At 37.8% G+C, this 18,437-nt stretch overlaps 1 protein-coding gene and 1 long non-coding RNA gene across 2 annotated transcripts in view; one reads left to right on the top strand and one right to left on the bottom strand.

Moving 5' to 3' along the window:
* Window positions 1-18,437, bottom strand: part of ZMAT1 (zinc finger matrin-type 1) — a 156,149-nt gene that overhangs the window by 93,114 nt on the left and 44,598 nt on the right. The gene's annotated exons all lie outside the window — the stretch shown is intronic.
* Window positions 4,232-18,146, top strand: LOC141277604 (uncharacterized). The gene is made up of 3 exons (XR_012329236.1): window positions 4,232-5,053; window positions 6,120-6,308; window positions 17,697-18,146. It is a non-coding gene; the product is annotated as an uncharacterized lncRNA (long non-coding RNA).

Genomic DNA, 18,437 nt, shown 5'->3' with positions numbered 1-18,437 from the left:
GTGCCTCAGGCTGGTGCAACATCACACCAGCCTCTGCCACTGCAGGCTCACCCCGCACTCCGTGCCCCTGCCTCTGCCCGGCCTGAGTGAGGCAGAGCCCTGGAATCAGTGGCTCCTTTAACCCCGTCCTGTCTGAGCGAAGAACATACGCCCTCCAGCGACCTACACGCAGAGGTGGGGCCAAATCCAAAGCTGAGCCCCTGGGAGCTGTGAGAACAAAGAAGAGAAAAGGAAATCTCTCCCAGCAGCCTCAGAAGCAGCGAATTAAAGCTCCACAATCAATGTGATGTACCCAGCATCTGTGGAATACATGAATAGACAACAAATCATCCCAAATTAAGGAGGTGGACTTTGAAAGCAAGATTTAAGATTTCTTCCCCTTTTCCTCTTTTTGTGAGTGTGTATGTGTATGTTTCTGTGTGAGATTTTGTCTGTATAGATTTGCTTCCACCATTTGTCCGAGGGTTCTCTCCATCTGTTTTGTTTTTTAATTTTTTTCTTAATAATTACTTTTTATTTTAATGACTTCATTTTATTGTACTTTATCTTCATTCTTTCTTTCCTTCCTTCCCTCCTTTAGACAACGAATCATCCCAAATTGTGGAGGTGGACTTTGAGAGCAAGACTTATGATGTTTTCCCCTTTTCCTCTTTTTGTGAGTGTGTATGTGTATGCTTCTGTGTGAGATTTTGTCTGTAGAGCTTTGCTTCCAACATTTGTCCTAGAGTTCTATCCATCCGTTTTCTTTTTCTCTTAATAATTATATTTTAATAACTTTATTATATTTTATCTTACTTTATTATATTTTAATTATCTTCTTTCTTTCTTTTTTCCTTCCTTCCCTCCTTCTTTCCTTCCTCCCTCCCTCCCTCCTTCCCTCCTTCCCTCCCTTCTTTCTTCCTTCCTTCCTTTCTTTCTTTCTTTCTTTCTTTCTTTCTTTCTTTCTTTCTTTCTTTCTTTCTTTCTTTCTAATTTTTCTCCCTTTTATTCTGAGTGGTGTGGATGAAAGGATCTTGGTGCTGCAGGCAGGAGTCAGTCCTGTGCCTCTGAGGTAGGAGAGTCAACTTCAGGACACTGGTCCAAAAGAGACCTCCCAGCTCCACATAATATCAAATGGCAAAAATCTCCCAGATATCTCCATCTCAACACCAGCACCGAGCTTCACTCAATGACCAGCAAGCTACAGTGCTGGACACCCTATGCCAAACAAAAAGCAAGACAGGAACACAAACCCACCCATTAGCAGAGAGGCTCCCTAAAATCATAATAAGTCCACAGACACCCCAAAACACACCACCAGATGTGGACATGCCCACCAGAAAGACAAGATCCAGCCTCATCCACCAGAACACAGGCACTAGTTTCCTCCACCAGGAAGCCTACACAACCCACTGAAGCAACCTTAGCCACTGCAGCCTGCAAAAAGGAGACCCCAAACACAGTAAGATAAGCAAAATGAGAAGATAGAAAAACATACAGCAGATGAAGGAGCAAGATTAAAACCCACCAGACCTAACAAATGAAGAGGAAATAGGCAGTCTACCTGAAAAACAATTCAGAATAATGATAGTAAAGGTGATACAAAATTTTGGAAATAGAATAGACAAAATGCAAGTAACATTTAACAAGGACCTAGAAGAACTAAACATGAAACAAACAGCGATGAGCAACACAATAAATGAAATGAAAAATACTCTAGATGGGATCAATAGCAGAATAACTGAGGCATAATAACGGATAAGTGACCTGGAAGATAAAATAGTGGAAATAACTACTGCAGAGCAGAATAAAGAAAAAAGAATGAAAAGAACTGAGGACAGTCTCAGAGACCTCTGGGACAATATTAAACACACCAACATTCGAATTATAGGGTTTCCAGAAGAAGAAGAGAAAAAGAAAGGGACTGAGAAGATGTATCAAGAGGTTATAGTTGAAAACTTCCCTAATAAGGGAAAAGAAAGAGTTAATCAAGTCCAGGAAGCACAGAGAGTCCCATACAGGATAAATCCAAGGAGAAACACACCAAGACACATATTAATCAAACTATCAAAAATTAAATACAAAGGAAAAATATTAAAAGCAGCAAGGGAAAAAACAACAAATAACATACAAGGAAATCCCCATAAGGTTAACAGCTGATCTTTCAGCAGAAACTCTTTATTCTGCTCTGCAGTAGTTATTTCCAATATTTTATCTTCCAGGTCACTTATCCATTCTTCTGCCTCAGTTATTCTGCTATTGATCCCATCTAGAGTATTTTTAATTTCATTTATTTTGTTGTTCATCATGCTTGTTTCATCTTTAGTTCTTCTAGGTCCTTGTTAAATGTTTATTGCATTTTGTCTATTCTATTTCCAAGATTTTGGATCATCTTTACTATCATTATTCTGAATTCTTTTTCAGGTAGACTGCGTATTTCTGCTTCATTTGTTAGGTCTGGTGGGTTTTTATCTTGCTCCTTCATCTGCTGTGTGTTTTTCTGTCTTCTCATTTTGCTTATCTTACTGTGTTTGGGGTCTCCTTTTTGCAGTCTGCAGGTATGTATCTCCCGTTGTTTTTGGTGTCTGCCCCCAGTGGCTAAGGATAGTTCAGTGGGTTGTGTAGGCTTCCTGGTGGAGGGGACTAGTGCCTGTGTTCTGGTGGATGAGGCTGGGTCTTGTATTTCTGTTGGGCAGGTCCACATCTGGTGGTGTGTTTTGGGGTTTCTGTGGACTTATTATGACTTTAGGCAACCTTGCTGCTAATGGGTGTGGTTGTGTTCCTGTTTTGCTAGTTGTTTGGCATAGGGTGTCCAGCACTGTAGCTTGCTGGTCATTGAGTGAAGCTCGGTGCTGGTGTTGAGATGGAGATATCTGGGAGATTTTTGCCATTTGATATTATATGGACCTGGGAGGTCTCTTGTGGACCAGTGTCCTGAAGTTGGCTCTCCCACCTCAGAATCACAGCACTGACTCCTGGCTGCAGCACCAAGTGCCTTTCATCCACATGGCTCAGAATAAAAGGGAGAAAATGTAGAACGAAAGAAAGAAAGAAAGAAAGCAAGGAAGAAAGAAAGAAATAAAGAAAGGAGTGAGGGAGGAAGGAAGGAAGGAAGGAGGGAAAAAAGGAAAGAAAGAAAGAAGAAGATAAAATAAAGTAAGATAAAATAAAATAAAGTTATTCAAATAAATAATTATTAAGAAAAAATATATATTTTTAAAACAAAAAACAAACAAAACAAAAAAACCCCAAAAAACAAAAACAATAAAAAAAAAACCGGACAGATAGAACCTTAGGACAAATGGTGAAAGCAAAGCTATACAGACAAATCTCCCACATAAGCATACACACACACACACTCACAAAAAAGCGGAAAAGGGGAAAAAATCATAAATCTTGCTCTCAAAGTCCACCTCCTCAATTTGGGATGATTCGTTGTCTATTCATGTATTCCACAGATGCAGGGTACACCAAGTTGATTGTGGAGCTTTAATCCGCTGCTTCTGAGGCTGCTGGGAGAGATTTCCCTTTCTCTTCTTTGTTCTCACAGCTCCCAGGGCTCAGTTTTAGATTTGGCTCCGCCTCTGCATGTAGGTCGCAGGACAGCGTCTGTTCTTCGCTCAGACAGGACTGGGTCAAAGGAGCAGCTGCTCTGGGGACTCTGGCTCACTCAGGCCGGGGCGAGGGAGAGGTACGGAGTGCAGGGTGAGCCTGTGGCAGCAGAGGCCGACGTGACATTGCAGCAGCCTGAGGCGCGCCATGCGTTCTCTTGGGGAAGTTGTCCCTGGATTCCGGGACTCTGGCAGTGGCGAGCTGCACAGGCTCCCCGGAAGGGGGGTGTGGATAGTGATCTGTGCTTGCACACAGGCTTCTTGGTGGCGGCAGCAGCAGCCTTAGCGTCTCATGCCCGTCTCTGGGATCTGCGCTGTTAGCCGCGGCTCATGCTCGTCTCTGGAGCTCCTTTATGCAGCGCTCTTAATCCCCTCTCCTCGTGCACCAGGAAACAAAGAGGGAAGAAAATGTCTCTTGCCTCTTTGGCAGGTTCAGACTTTTCCCTGGACTCCCTCCAGGCTAGCCGTGGTGCACTAACCCCCTACAGGCTGTTTTCACGCCGCCAGACCTCTCCCTGCGCTCCCGACAGAATCCCGAGCCTCAGCTCCCAGCCCCACCCACCCCGGCGGGTGAGCAAACAAGCCTCTCGGGCTGGTGAGTGCCGGCACCAATCGTCTGTGTGGGAATCTCTCCACTTTGCCCTCCCCACCCCTGTTGCTGTGCTCTCCTCTGTGGCTCCGAAGTTTCCCCCCTCCGCCACCCGCAGTCTCCGCCCGGGAAGGGGCTTCCTAGTGTGTGGAAACCTTTCCTCCGTCACAGCTCCCTCCCACTGGTGCAGGTCCCATCCCTATTCTTTTGTCTCTGTTTTTTCTTTTGCCCTACCCAGGTACGTGGGGAATTTCTTGCCTTTTGGGAGGTCTGAGGTCTTCTGCCAGCGTTCAGTAGGTTTTCTGTAGGTGTTGTTCCACATGTACATGTATTTCTGGTGTATCTGTGGGGGGGAAGGTGATCTCCGCGTCTTACTCTTCCGCCATCTTCCCCTCGTCTGTATCATTTGTTTTTGAAATGTTTGGAAGAATTCACCAGTGAAGCTATATGGTCCTGGAGATTTCTTTTTGGATAGGTTCTTATTTAAAGATTCAATTTCTTTAATACGTATGAGACTATTCAGATTTTCTGTTTCCTCTTGGATCCATGTAGTTTTGTTTTTCAAGGAATTTTTCCCATTTTATATAAACTGCCAAATTTATTGGCAACCTGATTTCCAGTTTTACCAACCATTCTTTTGCATCATCAGTGCAAATATCCAAACAGTGGAAAAGACACCTGAGCAAGAATCAAAGCTGTGTCATCACACTGTATTAGCATTCATTAATTCTTCAACTGCACATATTCATAGTAAAAGGAAGAAAAAGAAAACAAAAATACTTCACTGAAGAATATCCTACATGAAGCAGTTAAAATTAATTTTATCAGAGCTGAACCATTGAGCATATGTATGTTTAATATTCTGCGTGATGAGGTAAGTATATACAAAGTGCTTTTGCACTTTAATACTGTTACTGTAAAAATGCCCTTAACCTCTCTGTACCTATTTACTTATTTGTAAAATGTGAGCAATGATTCTTATATAAGTGAATTATTGTGAGTAGCTAAAGAAACAATCAATATAAGGTGCCCAATACAGCATTTGTATTCAACTGTTGTCATTTTCCCCTTCACTTCATACTCTACTTCTAATTGATGAAATAAAATTTATATTTTAAGGCAAGATAAGAAAAAATAAACATAAAATACTTTCTCTGCATGATTGTTTTTCTTTCTTCTGACGCTAGTAATGTAGCTTCTTAAAAGAGTAGCATTCTTTCCCAACTCTGTAGGGGGTCATAGTGACTTGCTCCTTGCTTTGTATATGCTTACCTGGACTGTGTATTCTTGGTGAACTTTACATAAAATATCAGTATGTCATTTTGATGTACAATCCTTTGTATTGAAAACGTATATGACTGTGCCTTCAACTTCTAATGGGAGGAACAGTTCTCAGAGCTTTCTGAGATTCTGCTTCCTGGGTTATAATCTTCAGTTTGGCTCAAATAAAATTCCCTTATTTTTCTTCTTAACTTGATAGTTAATTGAATTTTCATCGACATAACACTAGGACTAGATGGGTGATTAGTACACAACTATGTTTATAGTATCTAGATGATTAAATGCCTGTGGCTAATGCTGAAGCCATATGTGACAGTTTACAGGGTCAGCCTCAAACCTCCTCCAACGTGTAGTGAGGAAAGTTCCATCTGTGTTAGCACCAGGAAATTTTTGCTCATCTTATAGATGACAAAAACTTCTTAATAGCCAAGTTTTTCATCTGCTTATGATTGTAAGAAATGTAATGGTCTTAGAGGTTATCTGATCCACCAACTTCAGTTTAAGATAATCTGAAGCTCTGAGAGGCTAGATTAGTTATTAGCCAAAAGAGTGGCAGGACCCAAAGCAGAAAACACTTTTGTGATTTTTCCTGATACTCTGCTTAATAATCCTGCCATTTAATCATTGTGCTTTCTTGTCTGATTCGTTTCGTGCTTTAGGTTATCAGAAAGTTTATGAACTGCATATCTATAAATAATTTTGAGCCCCTGGAAGACAAATGTACCCTTGATAAGAAGTTCCTGTGAAAAGAATCTAAGCATAATAATTGAGCTTCTGGTCAAAGCATTGAAAGGGAATCAAGAGATCTGGGTGCTGGTGCCTGTTCATCACTAGCTCTGGGAATTTGGGTAAGTCCCTCCCCTGTTGCTGTCTTCATCTATAAAACAGGGAAACATCATGTCTTTCTCTCAATCATCAGAATACGTTGTGCCAAATCCCTCTCTGACACCTTGCATTCTATAGGAATAAAACAGAGCTGAATGACAAATTTTATGTGTATTACCATCAGCGTATTGATAAAATAAGAATTTTCATATATAAGAATATAAATGTTTATTAATATAAATTTACCAAAATCTTATCTGTATAAATATTTTCAACCTGATTGTCTTGGTTTATATTTCCACTTAAACCCTCAAAGGATATAGTCTAAAACATTTATTCATTCAGGTCTCTCTCTCTCTCTCTCTCTCTCTCTCTCTCTCTCTCTCTCTCTCTCTCGCACGCACGCACACACACACACACACACACACACACACACACACACACTGGACTCAAGCACACTCTGGTGCACATACATAGTCATAAGCCATGGGAATGGGTCCTTAGCCACACAGTAGGAAATATGCGCTATCCTCTGTAGCAACAAGTGAAATCATGTGGAAAAACAAAGGGAAATACAATTGATTCCAAATTGTATGGGTCAAAGTGATCAGAGAAGGCTTTCAAATGAACTGAAAATAATCTGAAACTCATTCCTGCCAAGCTGATAGGCTATCTGATCTGAGTCAATACTGTTGGGTTTATCTAGCACTGAATCCTGTACCTTTCCCTGCTGTTATCAACTCTCTTGCCAAATAGTTTAGAGATAAACCTTAACTTGGCTGGCATGTGTTTGGGTCATGTGACCTTATTCTTTCAGTTCCACACTCCAGGTTGGTGAATCATTGGCAAGACTGGCTGCCCAGTCTCCCTAGACACACCTAGAGCCACCACTGGTCTTGAGATGGAAGAGTATCCTCCAAGGTTCTCCCTTGCAATCGAGGGACACAAAATGTATTCAATGAGTTACAGATAATAGGATGACTCACTGACTGTAAGCACTTCTGCTTCCATCCCTGCCACAATGCCACGCTGAAGCTTCCTACTGAAAAAGGGGTAGGAAATGAGAAAAACAAAAGGAAAGGAAGTAAACAATACCTCACAAGAATGTACTTCTACGTATGGTTTTCCTTCTTAGATATTTCTAAAATTCACAAACATCCATTCTCTTAGCTCATATGCTGTGAGTATCACAGGAACTTATATTAAGTATTAGGAAACTAAATTAAGAATTTTACTCAATATTTTAGCTATTTGAGCTCAAGTTTCTGAAGTTTTCCAGTGTAAAATGATGCCTCAACAATGTATCCCAAATGTGGTATAGATTTCCATTCATTCAGACCTTCTTTTATAAATTTTTATTGATATGTCACATGCATATAGAAAAGTACACAAATCATAGGAGTACAGTTCAATGAATTTTCATAAAGTGAACACACCTGTGTAATCAGCAACCAGATCACAAAACAGAACACTATATTCAAATCCAGAAGCCACTTATGAGCTCTCCCTCCCCCATCACTACTGGCCCATCCTAAGCAGGTAACCACTGTCATGCCATCTAACACCATACATTAGTTTTGCCTGAATTTGAACTTTATATAATTGGCATCTTATAATGTATGCATCTTTTGTGCCTTGCTTCTTTTGACCAACATTATTCTTGTGAGAGTCATCCATGTTGTTTTGCATCAGGGTTTAAAAAAAATATCTTTTATTCACATTGTTACTATGTAACACTTGTGCACCTGGGACCTGAGCTCAACCATCTGGAGGTAGGAGAGACTGAGAGAGGGCAGTGAGTTGTCCTTTGTACAAACAATTACCTGAATTCTTTTGTTTGTTCTGAAACTGCAATGATGACTGCTGTGAGCTGAATTGTGTCCCTGCTCCCCCACCCCCAATTCATATGTTGAAGCCCTAACTTTCAATATGATGGTATTTGGAAACGGGGCCTTTGTGCAGTTGAGATGAAGTCATAAGAGTGGGATCTGTATAATGGGATTAGTGCCCTTTTAAGAAGAGATACCAGAGAATTTGCTTTCTCTCTCTCTCTCTCTCTCTCTCTCTCTCTCTCTCTCTCTCTCTCTCTCTCCACCATGTGAGGACACAGCAATAAGATGACATCTGAAAAAGAAGTGAGAGCTCACTGGGAAACTGAATCACTGGCATCTTGATCTTGGACTTCTCAGCCTCCAAAACTGTAGGAAACAAATTCGTATTGTTTAAGCCACCTAGTCCGTGGTATTTTGTTTTGGCAGCCTTAACTAATACAATGACAGCTTGAATAACAAAATGGATCATTAGATATAAGTGTGATTTCCTTTCAAGGGCATCAATTTGCATCTGTTTGGAGACTCATTATTAAACACCTCTCATGATACTCTTCAAACATCCAGGAAGCAGGAAAGTACTTATTTGCCTATAGAATAAAAGACCTATTTGAGTCACATACTTTTCCTTCTCCCAGGCACCTGCAAAATCCTTTTTTTAAAGATTAAACTTTTAAAATTAAACTTTCTTTTGAGATGATTACAAATTCACAAGCAGTTGTACGAAATAATACAAAGAAATCCATGTACCACTTACCAAGTTTCCCCCAATGGTAACCTCTTACAAACAGGAAACAGATATAGCCAAGATACTGAACAATTCCACTACACAAGGATCTTACTTGTTGCTTTTTTTGTTGTTTAGGGTGTTTTTTGTTTTTGGCTACAACTTCTTAATCTTGTACTCCTATTCCCACTTCGTTCACCTCTGGCTACCACTAAATTGTCTCCATTTCTAAAGTTTTGTCATTTCAAGAATGTTACATAAATGGAATCGTACAGTGTGGAAAGTTTTGAGATCAGCTTTTTTCACTCAGGATAATTCCCTGGAAAACCATCATAGTTGTTACATGTATCAATAGTTCATTCCTTGCATTTACCCTTAGACCCAGCAATTCCATTTATTGGATTTTTACCCTAAAGATAAAATTTTAGCAATATGAAAACACATATACAAAAGGTTATTCATTGTAGCATTATTTACAGTTACAAAACACCAGAATACAATCTAAATGCCCAAATAAAGGATATTAGTTGAATAAACTATAGTACACACACTATGCAGCTATTAAAAAACGATAGGGCTTCCCTGGTGGTGCAGTGGTTGAGAGTCCGCCTGCCGATGCAGGGGACACAGGTTCGTGCCCCGGTCCAGGAAGATCCCACATGCCGCGGAGCAGCTAGGCCCGTGAGCCATGGCTGCTGAGCCTGCGCGTCCGGAGCCTGTGCTCCGCAACAGGAGAGGCCACAACAGTGAGAGGCCCGTGTACCGCAAAAAAAAAAAAAAAAAAAAAAAAAAAAAAAAAAAGTCACAGTACTTCTTTAAGCAAGATATATTTTACATTTTATCTGCCTTAATCTTAGCAGCTATTCACACTGCCAGTGATTATTCCCGTTTTTCAGATCAGATTATAGCAGTTAGGAGATGGTTAAATAAATCAGGGAAACAGCCTTGTAAATGCTTGTGCAGTAGTTAAAACTGGAATTACTCTAACGCTTTTCCGTTGTGTTCTGAAGGCTCCGGAGCTTTGAATGCTCTAATGTGGGTAATCGATGATGGCTAGGGTATTGCTCAGTTTCTATTACAATGATCTGTATTGCTTTAAAATCAACAAATTAATGAAAATTCTTGAACATTTTCTGTTTGGAAAAATAAGTAACAGTTGACTGAAAATCCAAGAGAAAACGTCTGCAAACAATGTAGGGTTTATATCAATAGTTTATAAAGTATGCTTACTATTAAACAGGAAGAGATCGGCAGATGATAAGAACAGGATATCCATTTAAAGAATAATCAATATTCATGCCCAATAAATATCTGAAGGTATTCCGAAACACATTAGTTAATGAAATGCAAATTAAAATCCTGAGAATAAAAATCCTGGATGAGATTGCAATATAGAAAAAGAATATGTGAATGTGAATACATTTTTGTGTACTTCCCCTGTTAGTTCTAAACATTTAAAATTTTATATTCCTTGGGATTTTCTATGTAAAAACTATGTCTTGTGCAATTAGGGGCAATTTCAATAGTACATTGAATAAGAATGTACATTGAATAAGACAAGAGCAGACATCCTTGTCTTATTCCTGATCTTAGGAGAAAGGCATTCTGTTTTGCATTAAGCATAATGTTATCTGTAGATGCCTTTTGCCAAGTTGAGGAAGTTCCATCTATTCCTAGTTTTCTGAGAGCTTTTGTCATGAGTGGGTGTTGAACTTTATGAAATACTATTTCTACACTGATTGATCACATTATTTTTCTTCTGTAGACTACTAATGATTGATTTTCAAATGTTGTATTAGTCTTGCATCCTTGGAATAAACTCCACTTTGTCATGATGTATAATTCATTTTATATATTGCTGAATTCCATTTTCTAATATTTTGTTAAGCATTTCTGAATCTATATTCATGAGAGGTATTGCTCTATATATTTTTTCTGTTTTTAAATTAATTTTTATTTGAGTATAGTTGCTTTACAATGTTGTGTTATTTTCTTGCTGTACAGCAAAGTGAATCAGTCATATGTATACATATATCCACTCTGTTTTTGATTTCCTTCCCATTTAGGTCACCACAGAGCATTGAGTAGAGTTCCCTGTGCTATACAGTAGGTTCTCATTAGTTATCTATTTTATACATAGTAGTATATATATATATATATATATATATATATATATATATATATATATATGTCAATCCCAATCTCCCCATCTGTCCCATCCCCGCTTCTCCCCTTGGCATCCATAAGTTCGTTCTCTACATCTGTGTCTCTATTTCTGCTTTGAAAATAAGTTCATCTGTACTACTTTTCTAGATTCCACATATATGTGTTAATATATGATATTTGTTTTCCTCTTTCTGATTTACTTCACTCTGTATGACAGTCTCTAGGTCCATCCACATCTCTGCAAATGGTATTTACTATTTCATTCCTTTTTATGGCTAATATTCCATTGTATGTATATGTACCATATATTCTTTATTCATTCCTCTGTTGATGGACATTTAGGTTGCTTCCATGTCCTGTCTATTGTAAATAGTGCTGCAGTGAACATCGGGGTGCATGCATCCTTTTGAATTATGGTTTTCTCCAGATATATGCCTAGGAGTGGGATTGCCGGGTCGTAAGGTAGCTCCATTTTAAGTTTTTTAAGGAACCTCCATACTGTTCTCCATAGTGGCTGTACCAATTTATATTCCCACTAACAGTGTACAAGGATTCCCTTTTCTCCACACCCTCTCCGGCATTTATTGTTTGTAGAATTTTTGATGATGGCCATTCTGACTGGTGTGAGGGGATATCTCATTGTAGTTTTGATTTACATTTCTCTAATAATTAGTGATGTTGAGCATCTTTTCATGTGCTTGTTGGCCATCTGTATGCCTTCTTTGGAGAAATGTTTATTTAGGTCTTCCACCTATTTTTTGATTGGGTTGTTTGTTTTTTTGATATTGAGCTTCATGAGCTGTTTGTATATTTTGGAGATTAATCCCTTGTCAGTTGCTACATTTGCAAATATTTTCTCCCATTCTGAGGGTTGTCTTTTCATTTTGTTTATGTTATCCTTTGCTGTGCAGAAGCATTTACGTTTAATTAGGTCCCATTTGTTTATTTTTGGTTTTATTTTCATTACTCTAGGCAGTGGATTAGAAAAGATCTTGCTGTGATTTATGTCAAAGAGTGTTCTGCCTATATTTTCCTCTAAGAGGTTTATAATATCCAGCCTTACATTTAGGTCTTTAATCCACTTTGAGTTTATTTTTGTGTATGGTGTTAGGGAGTGCTCTGATTTAATTCTTTTACATGTAGTTGTCCAGTTTTCCCAGCACCACTTATTGAATAGACTGTCTTTTCTCCATTGTATATTCTTGCCTCCTTTGTCATAGATTAGGTGGCCATAGGTGTGTGGGTTTATCTCTGGATTTCCTATCACTCTGTATTTTCTTTTTTTGTGTGTGTGCTCTTTGCCTGGTTTTGGCATCAGAGTAATTCTAGCTTCATAAAGTGAATTGAAAGTCTTCCACCCTTTTCTTTCTGGAAGAGATTGTGTAGAATTGGTGTTAATTATTCTTTAAATATTTGTGAGAATCTTCCAGAGAAATCATCTTTGCCTGCAGATTTTGTTTTTGGAGAGTTGTTAAATTAAAAATTCCATTTTCTTAGCAGTTATATGGCTGTTCAAATTATTTATTTCATATTGGGTGACTTGTGGTAGTTGGTGCTTTTGGAGGAATTTGTCACTTTCATCTAAGTAGTAAAATTTCTGTGTGTACAGTTTCAATATTTCTCTTATTATTTTGATGTCTGCAGGTTTTGAAACTCTGTCTCCTGTTTCACTCTTGATAAATGTCTTCTTTTTGTTTTGTCATTCTTGCTAGAGGTTTGTCAATATTATCAAACTTTTCAAAGAACCAGCTATTTGTTTGATTTTCTCTATTGTTTTTGTTTTCAACTTAAATAATTACTTGTCTTATTTTTATATTTCCTTCATGAGATAAAAAGAGAACCCAAGGAACTCACCATGATGTCATTCCTTGGGTCCTGAGGTCTTAGTCAGTCTCTCTTCTCCTTTCCACCTTTCAGACTCTTCTTAAGTTTGTATTGTATAAAATGTCCTTAATTTTTAGTTGAATTTAGGGAGAGGAATAAAGAACAGTACTTGTACTCCATCTCTCCAGAGGCAGAAGTTTGTATGATATTTTAATTTGCACACTTGGGACATTTTGTTGGTAGAAGTCAATGAGATGAGTAAACCAGCACTTCTCTGTCAATATACTGTTCCTCAATTTGTCTGTGGACTTAGAGGTCTTCTTCTTTATGGATTGAGTTACTTTTCTATCACAGTGAATGGGTATTTTTATTTCCATCAAGTTATCATTATTTCTAACTGCACGAATGATGTGAATTATTTTGTAGGAAAACTATGAAATACAGGAAAGGAAAACAAAATCTACCTGAATCCTACCAACATTGCTATCATGTTTGTATATATGTGAATTCAAAGCAGAAAATAGGAAGGGCCAAGCTAGTCACACACTCCTGTCCGATACTGAGATTGTGTGAAGGGACAGAGGAGGTGTGAAAAGGCCCATCAAAAAGTAAAGCCAGAATGCTTATTCTTAACTCATGTGTTTTTAAGCAATTTACTCTAGTAATTTTTTGTCTACTTATAAGCTGCATAGACATTTTATTTAAAAATTTTATTGAAATACAGTTGATTTACAATATTATATTAGTTTCAGGTGTAAAACATAGTGATTCCATATTTTTATAGATTATACTCCATTTAACGCTATTATAAAATATTGTCTATATTCCCTGTACTGTACGTTACAAACTTGTATCTTATTTATTATATACCTAGTAGTTTTTACCTCTTAATTCCCTTCACTTATCTTTCCACTTCCCTCACTCTTCTCCCCACTGGTAACCACTAGTTTGTTCTCAGTATCTGTGAGTCTGTTACTGTTGTGTTATATTCACTCATTGGTTTTGTTTTTTAGATTCCATATGTAAATGACAGCAGAGTATCTGTCTTTCTCTGTCTGACTTATTTCACTAAGCATAATACCTTCAAGGTACATCTATGTTGCTGCAAGTGGCAGAATTTCATTCCTTGTGTGACTGAGTAATATTCCATTGTGTATATATATATATATATATATATATATATATATATATATATGCATACCACATCTTCTTTATCTATTCCTCTGTCGATGGACATTCCTTGTCTTGGCTATTGTAAACAGTGCTGCTATGAACATTGGGGTGCATGTATCTTTTCAAATTCGAGTTTTCTCTGAATATATGCCCAGGAGTGGGATTGCTGGATCATATGGCAGCTCTATTTTTAGTTTTTTAAGGAACATCCATACTGTTTTCCATAGTGGCTGCACCAATTTACATTCCCACCAACAGTGTAGGAGGGTTCCTTTTTCTCCACACCTTCTCCAGCATTTGTTATTTGTAGAGTTTTTAATTATGGCCATTCTGACTGATGTGAGGTGATATCTCATTGTAGTTTTGATTTACATTTCTCTAATAATTTTAACTTTTTATAATAGATATTTGTATATGTATGGTAGTTAATATAAAATAGTATCTACATATATTTTATGCATTCATGACATACCAAACTTTTTCTTAATTTATTTATTGATATTTCTAGGATACACAATTAATCTTCTAGTGCTTTCAAATTGTCACAAATCTCCTAAATATTTTCCAATGTATTTATTGAAAAACAACTGCATATAGGTGGGCCTGTGTTGTTCAAGAGTCAATTGTACTTTGGGCCATAAAAATTAGAAGGTGCTTTTGTGGAATCTGCTTTTATGTGCTGTTATGCTTGGGCTATGCAGGTGGATCCTGGCAAGCCCCTTCCATCTAGAAGTAAAGGCCATGCTCCTGAGACTTTGATATTGCTGAGGAGAGGAACAGTTGGGGTTCAGAGAAGCCAGCTGTAATCAGGGCAGGTGGGATTGAGATCACAGACATGGTGTCTAGAAGACATGGAGTGTTGAGCTCTAGTTTTGGACAGAAGCTGTCACCCTCTTCTCTTCTGTGCTCTCTTCTGGGCATAGCAAGTCTTCTGGGTGTGCCCCTGGCAAAGGTGGGATCCATATCTTGGCACCTTCCAGATTAAGACAAGGATGGAGGTTTAGGTCTAAAATGTCAAGTAAATGTCATTCAAGTGCCAGCTTCAATTGTTGGCAGCAACTGCCTTTGACACTGTATTTCAAATAATTCAAGATTTTATCTGGAAACGATGGGCAACAGTGCTGGGATCAATTAGCAATGCCTGCCTTGGGTATAGAAGATGAGAGAATAGTGCATATTCCTAATATTTGCTGAGACTGGGTCTGTCTTTCCCAAGTCTTATTCCAAAGAGAGGGGAAGTCAAGTGGCCACCCCAACAAGTGCAAATAGATTTATTTCCATCTGAGGCTAAATGAAATATTAGCTAAGCAAATAGTACTCTTTATGAAGGGTCTGTTCTCCTAAGCCTCTTCTCTTAGTCTGAATTATCAACAATGGGTATTTACTGCTTATTTAATTCCATCCATCAAAAACAGGCATGACACTATTGATGGTATAAGGCAGATTCCCAGGTATCAGTTATTCTTGAACACCTTCACATAATCATACACCAGTACCACATAATCATACACCATCAGTTGTATTGCTTTGCTAATATTTTCCATAAATTGCTTCACTTTATAGAACTTTTTCCTGAGTATATTATATACACAGAAAGGTACATACATCTTAAGTGTGCAGCTTAAATAATTTTCATAAAATGAACACACTGTGTAACCAGCATCCACTTAAAGAAACAACATTCCCAGCCGCCTCTCACCTGCCACCCCCAGGTGTCTGGAGGTGATGCTGGAACTTCTCCTCTTTCTTGTTTCCAGACTGCAGGTGGAGTCAACACTTAAGACAGCAGATCAAAGAAGTGGACAAAATCTGGGCCTTTGATTATATCACTGACCTAATGACTCAACCAACCCAGAAGCCCACTGTACTTCTGGCCTTCCTTGTATAGGAAGGAGGTATATGGGAGGCATTTGGGAGTTTTTACCCTGGGGTATAATGAATAATACTCTGTAGACATTCTTTAAAGAAAGAGTAAAGCCAGAAAATATAGACTTGAAAATGGCCAGAACTTTGAATGTGTTCCTCTACTCACACATAGATACAATGACGGGGGTCAGAAACCTTACTGGCTTGAGATATTTGAGCACAAACTGTATCCAATCTTGTTTGACCATTAAGCTACAGAGACCAGGGGCTACTCCTACATAGCTCACCTTATAAATAGAAACAAATGTGTGTATACACACACACAAACACACACACGTACAAATACACAATTGAACAAAGACATCAGTTGCCAAATATCACAGCTGAGACAGTTTTAGCCTGGGCTTCTTACTAAACAATGAAAATAACAACTACTAGAGTTGAAAATATATTATCGAAAATTTCCAGTTTTCAACAAAATATTACAAGACATGCAAAGATACAAGAATTTGTGACACATTTTCATGGAAAAAAAAGCCAAAAGAAACTGTCTTTGAGGGTCCCCAGATATTGGATTTAGCAGATAAACACTTCAAAGCAGTGATTAAAAATATGTTCAAAGAGCTAAAGAAAGCACTTAAAAATAATTATACAAAAGTGTGGCAACAATCAATCAACAAATAGAGATCCCCAATAAAGAGAAAGAAATAAAATAACCAAATTTCCATTTGGTTCTTTGAAGTTGTAAAGTATAATAAATGAAATGAAATTTCACTAGAAGCGCAATAGCATATTTGAAATGGCAAAAACAATAATCATAACACCAAAAAGGGGTGACATCATGAGAAATTATCCACTCCAAAGAACAGAGAGAAAAAGAATGATAAAAAATTAATAGTTTCAGAGAACTGAAGAACATCATGAAGTTTAACAAGCAATAGGAGTTGCAATAGGGGAGAGCAGGGGGGAGAAATATATTTGAAGTAATAATGCCTGAAAACTTCCCAAATTTTGATGACAAACATTACAGTAACAAGAGGCTCAACCAACCCCAAGTAGAATAATTACTAAAAGATCTACAATGAGACACATCATAGTTAAACTATTGAAAACCAATGACAGAGAAAACTTTGAAAACAGCAAAAGAAAAATAACTCAGCACATACAGAGGATCAACAATATGATTAGTACTCAACTTCTTATTGGAAGTAATGTGGTCAGAGGCAATGGTGGTAGAAAAAAATCCTGTCAACCAAGATTTCTATATCCAGCAAAATTATCCTTTAAAAGCTAAGGTTAAATAAAGACATTTTCAGAAAAAGATGAGAGAATTTGCTGTGCATACCTATATTACAAGAAATGCTACAGGAAGTCCTATAGGCTGAAAGGAAATGACACAAGACTGTAGCTTGAATCCTCAGGAAGAAATGAATAGCAACAGAAATGGTAACTATATGGGCTAATTTAAGAGAACTTATCAATGTATTGTCTCATTTATTCTCTTAAATTCTTTAAAAGGCATAAGATGCTACAAAGCAATAATTATAACTCTGTATTGTTGAATTTATAACATATATAGATGTAACATATATGACAATAATAGTATAACAGGGAAAGACTCTGACACCATAATGTATCTATCTCTTCTGCTGCTTTAACCTCTGAGTCATAATCCTCTGCTTAGCCCTGCACATAGACATATTAGTCACTAAAGGAATTTTGCCCAAAGCTTCGGGTGTACATGATAGCCTCATTTCAAAGAAACTCTACCTCCCGCGTGGTGATAAGGAAACATGAGCAAGAAAAACTAACATTTGTCTATCTAGTTCTGCAGGAACATCAGACCAGGTTAATGTCAATCAGAGTCAACTGACCAAGAAAAAAGAAGTTTCGTAACCTCCCTCAGACCACCACCAGTGCCCAGCTGCTTGAGGCTATTCCTCACCACCTGACCTTACCTCCTCCTGCTTCTCCCTTCACTAGCATAAAAGAAGCATGAATTATACCCCAAATTAATATGGTTCTTTAGGCCATTAGTCCGCCACCTTCTTGGTCTGCTGGCTTTCCAAATAAAGTCAAGATTCCTTGTCTCAACACCTTGTCTCACAATTTTTGGCCTGTTGTGCAGTAAGTAGTATGAACTTGGACTTGGTAACAATAGCACAGAGGAGGGAGGGATGGAATGCACTTTCATTTGAGCAAATTATTTTTATTAGTTTGGAATTGAATTAGTATTACTCTGCAATAGATTATGATAAATTAAGATGCATGTTGTAATCCCTAGAGCAACCTCTAACAAAAAAAAATCTCAAAAACTATTGTAAAAACATAAAACCAACAAAAGAATTTAAATGGATACCAAAAATAATTTTAACCTAAAGAAAGGAATCCAGTAAGAATAGATGAACAGAAATGGTAAGAGACATATAGAAAACAAATACAAAAATGAGAAATGAAAATCTAAGCACATCAATAATTACATTAATCAAAAGGAAACAAATGACAAACTCAATAACAAAGCAAGACTCAACTATATGCTGTCTTAAAGAGACACACCTTAGATTCAA

The sequence above is a fragment of the Tursiops truncatus genome, chromosome X, assembly GCF_011762595.2.
Source record: "Tursiops truncatus isolate mTurTru1 chromosome X, mTurTru1.mat.Y, whole genome shotgun sequence".
NCBI classification, from domain to species: Eukaryota; Metazoa; Chordata; class Mammalia; order Artiodactyla; family Delphinidae; genus Tursiops; species Tursiops truncatus.
This window is presented reverse-complemented; position numbering and strand designations above follow the sequence as displayed.